Source organism: Haliotis rubra, unplaced genomic scaffold (genome assembly GCF_003918875.1).
Source record: "Haliotis rubra isolate DU_JTF1 unplaced genomic scaffold, ASM391887v1 Scf442, whole genome shotgun sequence".
NCBI classification, from domain to species: Eukaryota; Metazoa; Mollusca; class Gastropoda; order Lepetellida; family Haliotidae; genus Haliotis; species Haliotis rubra.
In genome coordinates this window covers 227,254-235,473 of record NW_025767127.1, presented here as the reverse complement: position 1 = coordinate 235,473, position 8,220 = coordinate 227,254, and the positions used below count along the sequence as shown (strand labels likewise).

The 8,220-nt window shown below is 40.5% G+C and overlaps 1 long non-coding RNA gene across 1 annotated transcript; it reads left to right on the top strand.

Annotated features, from left to right (window-relative positions):
- The first annotated feature begins 4,102 nt into the window (after positions 1-4,102).
- Positions 4,103-7,443, top strand: LOC124289481. Its single transcript, XR_006901704.1, has 3 exons — positions 4,103-4,473; positions 5,931-5,932; positions 7,431-7,443. It is a non-coding gene; the product is annotated as an uncharacterized LOC124289481 (long non-coding RNA).
- The last annotated feature ends 777 nt before the right edge of the window (positions 7,444-8,220 follow it).

Sequence of the window (8,220 nt, the reverse complement as noted above, 5' to 3'; positions counted from 1 at the left end):
AGATGATGGAGAGGTTGGTGGTCTTGGAGAGCATAGATACAGCACCGGGGAGATATTTGAAGAGCATAGATGGAGAGGTTGGTGGTCTTGGAGAGCATAGATACAGCACCGGGGAGATATTTGAAGAGCATAGATGTAGAGGTTGGTGGTCTTGGAGAGCATAGATACAGCACCGGGGACATATTTGAAGAGCATAGATGTAGAGGTTGGTGGTCTTGGAGAGCATAGATACAGCACCGGGGTGATATTTGAAGAGCATAGATGTAGAGGTTGGTGGTCTTGGAGAGCATAGATACAACACCGGGGAGATATTTGAAGAGCATAGATGTAGAGGTTGGTGGTCTTGGAGAGCATAGATACAGCACCGGGGTGATATTTGAAGAGCATAGATGGAGAGGTTGGTGGTCTTGGAGAGCATAGATACAGCACCGGGGTGATATTTGAAGAGCATAGATGTAGAGGTTGGTGGTCTTGGAGAGCATAGATACAACACCGGGGTGATATTTGAAGAGCATAGATGGAGAGGTTGGTGGTCTTGGAGAGCATAGATACAGCACCGGGGAGATATTTGAAGAGCATAGATGTAGAGGTTGGTGGTCTTGGAGAGCATAGATACAACACCGGGTGATATTTGAAGAGCATAGATGGAGAGGTTGGTGGTCTTGGAGAGCATAGATACAGCACCGGGGTGATATTTGAAGAGCATAGATGTAGAGGTTCGTGGTCTTGGAGAGCATAGATACAGCACCGGGGGATATTTGAAGAGCATAGATGGAGAGGTTGGTGGTCTTGGAGAGCATAGATACAGCACCGGGGAGATATTTGAAGAGCATAGATGGAGAGAGAGAGATATGGTGTTGGAGAGCATACAACGCCTGCAGGGGATATTTAAGGAGCATAGCCGGAGTGGTTGGTGATATGGGGGAGTATATTGAGCTTGGACGATATTTAAGGAGCATAGACGGAGTGGTTGGTGATATGGGGGAGTATATTGAGCTTGGACGATATTTAAGGAGCATAGACGGAGTGGTTGGTGATATGGGGGAGTATATTGAGCCTGGACGATATTTAAGGAGCATAGACGGAGTGATTGGTGATATGGGGGAGTATATTGAGCTTGGACGATATTTAAGGAGCATAGACGGAGTGGTTGGTGATATGGGGGAGTATATTGAGCTTGGACGATATTTAAGGATGTTGTTTACGCAGCATAGGAATGTATAGTCGGAGCTTTGACAGAGACTGGAATTACTATGCAGCTGATTGTCGTAAGATCTTCGCGAGTCGGTTGAGGCACAGAAACATTGGTCGAGTGACTCGGTATCGTCCCAACGCCGTGGATCGTTGCTCAACGCCTGACCCACACCGTAGGAGCGATGAACGGCAGGAAATATTTCATAGCAGGAAGTGAACGATTTATCACGCGAGAGGAGAGCAGATTTAATTTTTTAAGTGTAGGAACATTGTCAATATCTATATGTCTATAGGCCACACTGTCCCCAAAATTCATGCTGTAAAATAGAAGACACATGTGCGTAATTCCACCAAATATCTTTCCATTCCGTCATCATACAAGCTCATGAGCCTGTACAACATTGTCTTGCTTCGGCTACGTTTCGGTAAAGATGCATCAATATATCAAAGTTTAAGGTATCATTGCTGTATAAACGAAAAACAAAATACACCAACATTTAGAGTAATTATCGAACTATCTTTGTGTCAAATTTGAATGCTTAGTGTTGTGCCGTTTTCGAGCTTTCATCCAGGAAGGCCAACACCTTCAAACTGTTAGTGAACGATTTAAGAACATCATAGTGAACGATTTAAGAACATCATAGTGAACGATTTAAGAACATTATAGTGAACGATTTCATGTAAATAAAATCGAATTTACACTGTGAACGCTTTACGGTGGTTATTCAATAAAGTTTCTAGTGACAAACCTTAGCTGTACTGCCCAAAAGTGGTTTATTCACAGAGAAACCATATAGATACATCCATATTTCAGTCACGTAGAGCTATATCAACTTGATAATTGTTTTTCACCATGTTTTGTAGTATTACTTGGTAATTATATTTCTTACGTACCGATTCTCTCCGTCAACTTCTATATCTGAGTCAAATTGACAGTGGTTTCTATTCTTAACTTTTGTTTCATATCAGTCTTGATCATATCAGTCGCAAAACATTTGCAGATTGAGATACTGGAAGTGAGTGGAATCACCTTGGACTGCTCATTAAAAGCTACACACACTCAACCCCCTGCGAGCACATCTACACCTATCAAAAGCAGTGCCTTGAAAGTGAAATTTCATCAACTCATCATCTACACTCTTCAAAAAAAGAAACGCATAGGTGATTTTGAGAATATTGGACTCATGTAGCTGCGACAAAAACAATACAAATATACTATTTCTTTTCAAAACGTAACCTTTGTGCTTTAGCGCCAAAACGCGGCAATTTTAACTTTTTCCCTTGTTTTAGAAGCGTTTGAAGAAATATTCGCCAAAACGTCACCAAGAAAACATGCAAATCAAAATGCACGTGCAAGTAAGCGGAAAAGCATGCGGTATCGATCACTATAAAAAGACAAAGGTTGTGTTTAATTTTGTCATTCGATTTCGCCTGGAAAAGAGGAAATCATCAAGCCACGACTGAGTGCCGACATTCGCTTTGAAGCTGGGGAGTCGCAGTCTGTAGTTGCCCGACATTTCAACGTTCATCAGAGCACCTCATCTCACCTTTGGGATCGTTTCCTGCAGACAAGTTCCGCCCAAGAAGCGGCCGTCCAAGAGTTACCACCCAAGCCCAGGACCGCTACATCCCGGTTGCTCACTCACGTCATCGTCTTGCCACAGCCGTGGAGACTGCGCAACGCATCCCTGGTTTGAGAAGGATTTCCGACCAAACTGTCAGGAATCGATTGCGTGAAGTGAGGATTCGACCAAGAAAGCCAGTTGTCGCCAGGACTGCACGGTATTAACGGTCTATCGCAATACGCCTGTCAAACGATACCTATGCACTGTTGTTGTTTTTTGTGAAAAATATTTTTATGGTTTAAGTTCAAATCCAGACAGAACTTTCATTCACACTGATGTTTTCCATTGTAATTGTATAACAAAACAGCCTACTTTACATACAATACATTTTATTAAAAAAAAATACAATCCATCAAAATCAAATCTAAATTCGATATGTAACATAGTTTTATGGCTTTAGCATGTAGAGAATAGGCTCTGCATGTACAAACGATGTTACTCAGTGTCAAACACTTAGGCTCCCAATACATCGCAATACATACCGGAATACGGGTACCAGAATCACAATACATTGTATATTGCAATCCAATTTATTTGCCAATACACAGCCCTAGTTTTGAGAGACTTCCATTGGCGCAATCGCTTGCGGGACTGGAACCTTAGAAACTGGAAGCGAGTCTGGTTCAGCGATGAATCGCACTTTCTTCTTCACCGGCAAGTTGGAAGACAGCATGTTTACCGTCGGAGAAATGAACGTTTGCCCCTAATTGCATTCGACAGGTTCGGTGGACAAAGTGTCATAGTGTGGGGTGAGATATCCAGCACGTAAAGATCTGATTTAGTTGTGGTTCAGGGGAATCTGACAGTAAATCGGTACATCAACAAAATCCTTGCACGTCACATACTTCCGATTATGAACCGACAGAGGGAGTTGTTCCAGCATGACAACGCTATTTCACATACAGCACGCGTCACGGTCCGCTACCTTGTCAATTCTAACGTCAATATCTTCCCATGGCATTCCCAATCACCAGATCTAAACCCGATAGAACACCTATGGGATGAATTCGATCGGCGTGTACGTCAACGTCAACACTTCCACAACTGGCCATCGCACTGCAGGAAGAGAGGGGATGAATTCCACAAGTGACTTCGTCGACTTATCCAGTCTGTGCCGAGCAGTGATGGTGGCCATACGGTTATGGCCCGGGAAAGCGAAATCTGGACTAAACATCCTCAACTTAGCTTTCGCTTTCGCGGGAACGGCCAAGCTACAGTGAACACTGAATTTCGCGTTCCCGGGACTCTCAATACACAAGAAAAACAAAGAAGTGTGAGTCGTCGTCTGATACCGTAGTCATGGTAGAAATTTAATATATAAATAACAATAAATGTTTGAGCCACAGACTGTTCACCGATACGTCACATGGATGGATCATGTGGAGGTGGAATTGAAAATATCGTGCATAGACAACTTACATCGTTAAGCATTCAGTCACGTTATTTACGTTACCGCAATGTAATTTACGTTACTTATATATATATAGGACGATAACAACCTAAAACTACTTTCACTTGTCAAAGTTTGATTCACATTTGATATTTCGGCAATGCCAGACAACCAAACACAAAAGTTTCGCGAAACTTTCCAAATTTCCAAATATGGCGGTAACGTAAATTATAGTAACGTAAATTAGTTCTGGTAATGAATAATGTTATGGCAAGATGAATAAATACAGAATGCTTGGTTGGGGCACATGTATAACAACAGACCGCCGGGCCCCAAATGTACCGTGATGAAGACTACTACTGGGATGCTAGAATTTGAGTTATAACGGTAACGTATGATTACTTGCTTAAAAAATCTCTACTGATGTCGAGCATATTTTTCCATATTGTAAGAAAAATCAATGTTAACGAAACTGTATGTTTTAGATATCGAGAATAGATGAACAGGCCAATCAAGAAAAATGATCTTGTGGGTCTGTGCGATGATTTACCACAAGAAAAGCTGTAAACAAACACAACGTAACGTAAATTACTCTGACTCTACCGACATAATCTAAACGTGGGTTTGGGGTTGGTGAACCACCGACATGCTAACATGGGCAAATTAACCCATATGTATGTTGGTTCTTCCATGACACTAAATATAATATAACTTCCGTTGGATAAAATTTTGCAGCAAGCTTAAATGCAAAGAATACGCACTACCGACATAGCAAAAATGCCGCCACAGAACCAGATGTTTGCTTCTGACGCTGCAATATAACTTACTGCAGTCTTAATGAAGGTTGATACTTATTGTAAATTTAGTGTTATTTAGAATACCTGCACAGATACACCTAGATTTAATATCAAATTTGAAAGCACCGACAACCAAAATGTCGGCGACAGCAATTGTCCCAGTTAACTGAGAATTAGTGAGATCTGCTCGAACAACCGTCTTTGCACGGTGGATTAAATAAAATAGTCAAATAAGTCAAACAACAAACACATTTTACTAGACAGCTCCAATACTTCTTTTCTCGGAGGGTTTTCCTACACCGATGCTTAAACTTGTCATAGATCAAGTGCTGAAACTTCATCTCAGAAACAACTGAAACTTCATCTCAGAAAGTTACGAAGTACTGACTTTGACGCCATCTTGTGGACTCCAGTAATCAGAAACAATAAAGGCTACTGCTGTGTTAGCGAACTCTTTGTCTATAGACTTGTGAATTTTCACCATTGAAATTACATTGAATAATTGCTCTTAAACTGGCACAATAAATTCTTCTAAAAATGGCTTTTGCGTTTCTTCTATCTTTAATGTGTGTAACTTTCTTTCTTTTTTTGCTTGACATGGTGATTCGTCATACTTTGACACTAAACTGAGTTTTTCAGGCTCCTTAGAGACAAAAAATTCTTTATCAGTTTCATTTGGCACATATTTGAAATCTTTTTGTACGTATTTGAGGTTACCTGTTATGTCAGCTAAACGTATTTTTAAAATAATAATTGTCTTCAACATTAAATGTCAATACAGTGATATATCCCCCCACTGAAGTCTTGAAACTGTTCAGAAAAGTAGTAGCAGTGATATGGTGACATATCCGTCGTTTAAACATTACAACTGAAGAATAGAAAATTTTATAGTTAGTGGTAATGCTGTATAGCAAATTGGATGAGGAGTTTAGGTTGACCGTAAATAGTTCACCAACAGAAAATGAATCGTTCACCATGACCAATTGTCCGAGTTCTTAAATCGTTCACTATGATGTTCTTAAAATCGTTCACTATGATGTTCTTAAATCGTTCACTATGATGTTCTTAAATCGTTCACTAACAGAAAACGGCACAACACTAAGCATTCAAATTTGACACAAAGATAGTTCGATAATTACTCTAAATGTTGATGTATTTTGTTTTTCGTTTATACAGCAATGATACCTTAAACTTTGATATATTGATGCATTTTTACCGAAACGTAGCCGAAGCAAGAAAATGTTGTACAGGCTTATGGACTTGTATGATGACGGAATGGAAAGATATATGTTGGAATTACGCACATGTGTCTTCTATTTCACAGCATGAATTTGGGGGATAGTGTGGCCTATAGACATATAGATATTGACAATGTTCCTACACCTAAAAAATAAAATCTGCTCCCCTCTCGCGTGATAAATCGTTCACTTCCTGCTATGAAATATTTCCTGCCGTTCACCGCTCTTACGTACGGTGTGTGACCACCCGATCCCGTTAGTCGCATTTTACGACAAGCATGGGTTGCTGCATGAAGACCAATTCTAACCCGGATGTTCACGGTCCGTATACTGATAAGACGCTGTTTATATTTAATGAGGGTAAATGGCACCAGGATAGGTCAATAACCTCGGTAATCCCCATATATCTGGAGACCGTTATTTCTAAAAATCTACTTTTACTAAACGGTGGGACCCCGTTCTCAGGACTGTCTGCAGTGTTGGCGATGCGGCCCTAGAGTTAAAACGATGATTAGTCAACCTGAAGTCCCGTGTTCGATTCCTTATGTTGGTACAAAGTGTGCAATCAATTTCTGGTGTTGAAATCGTGTTGAAAAAGCGGCGTAAAATTGTATTCAGCTACTCCTTTGTCTGATAACTGCCTATCACACCATAACTGCTGGAGAATACTTGGGAGTCAGATTAAATATACCACTTACTCAATAGCAACGATTCGCTAATCGAAAACTGATAATTATACCGTTTTCAGTCGTAACGCAACCGTCATGAATAGGGGATTTCTTTTGTGATTATTTCCAAGGCTTTTGTCTGCATTAACTAAAAAAACAAAACAATATTAATTTACCATATTACTACAATATCCTTAAATACGTGGAATTTGTCGTCATTCAGTTCAGAAATACATTTTACGTAAATTAATACCCTACTCAAACGGTGTTGTTTTTTTCATCATATTTTTATGCACTAAGGTAATCAAGAATCTACTATCAATTATTTACACATCAGATCGAGGTTCATTACCGTCCGTTGATTAAGTATACCACTGTTGTGTTTGTCCTGATCTCCCTCGCCACCTAGCGGTGCAATTACGTCATACTTTAATCAGGAACTCAGACGCTTCATGGCAGTCGCAATCAGATATTTACGACATGTCGTATTCGGATTCTAAAAGTGGAACGTGGTGCAGTGAAAACAGTATGTCGGTTGGGAAAGTCGACGTTTGTCCTTCTGGAATAGAGTCAATAGCATACACGTCACAGTTATCTCTCAACTCTCTAGAATATTACATTTAGCTCAATAAAGCAACTGAATACCATCGAGGCCAGCCATATTGAATTTGTTTTGTAAAGAGGTTTCTGTAAATTATAAGGCAGCCTTATAAGGAAGCAAGCAGTACAGGACATTCTTAGAGCTACGGTGATCGTAACTTCCATACTTTATCATAGACTTACACCTGTGGTAGTCCAGCGTTCGCTTTGTGGAACGGGGTCTTGGCCTGTCCCCAAAACGATCCTTCGGCTAAGATAATATAAACTCCCAAAGGAAATGGTCTTCGGCTCTTTCAAACAATGCGACCTAAGCACTACAGTTGTACGTGTGTAGAAGTATGAAAGTTACGATCATCTTAGCGATAAGACCGCTGGGCCCCGTTTTTCAAAGCGATCGTAGCGCTAAGATGATCGTAACTCCCATACCTTTACATAGACTTAAGACAGTCGTAGCGCTAAAGTGATCGTAACTCCCATACTTTAACATAGACTTAAGACAGTCGTAGCGCTAAAGTGATCGTAACTCCCATACTTTAACATAGACTTAAGACAGTCGTAGCGCTAAAGTGATCGTAACTCCCATACTTTAACATAGACTTAAGACAGTCGTAGCGCTTCGATTGCTTTGTGAAACGGGCCCCTGGACTAAGTTCCACAAAATGATCTAAGACTACCATTATTAGTTGCGTTAAAGTGTGGAAGTTGCGA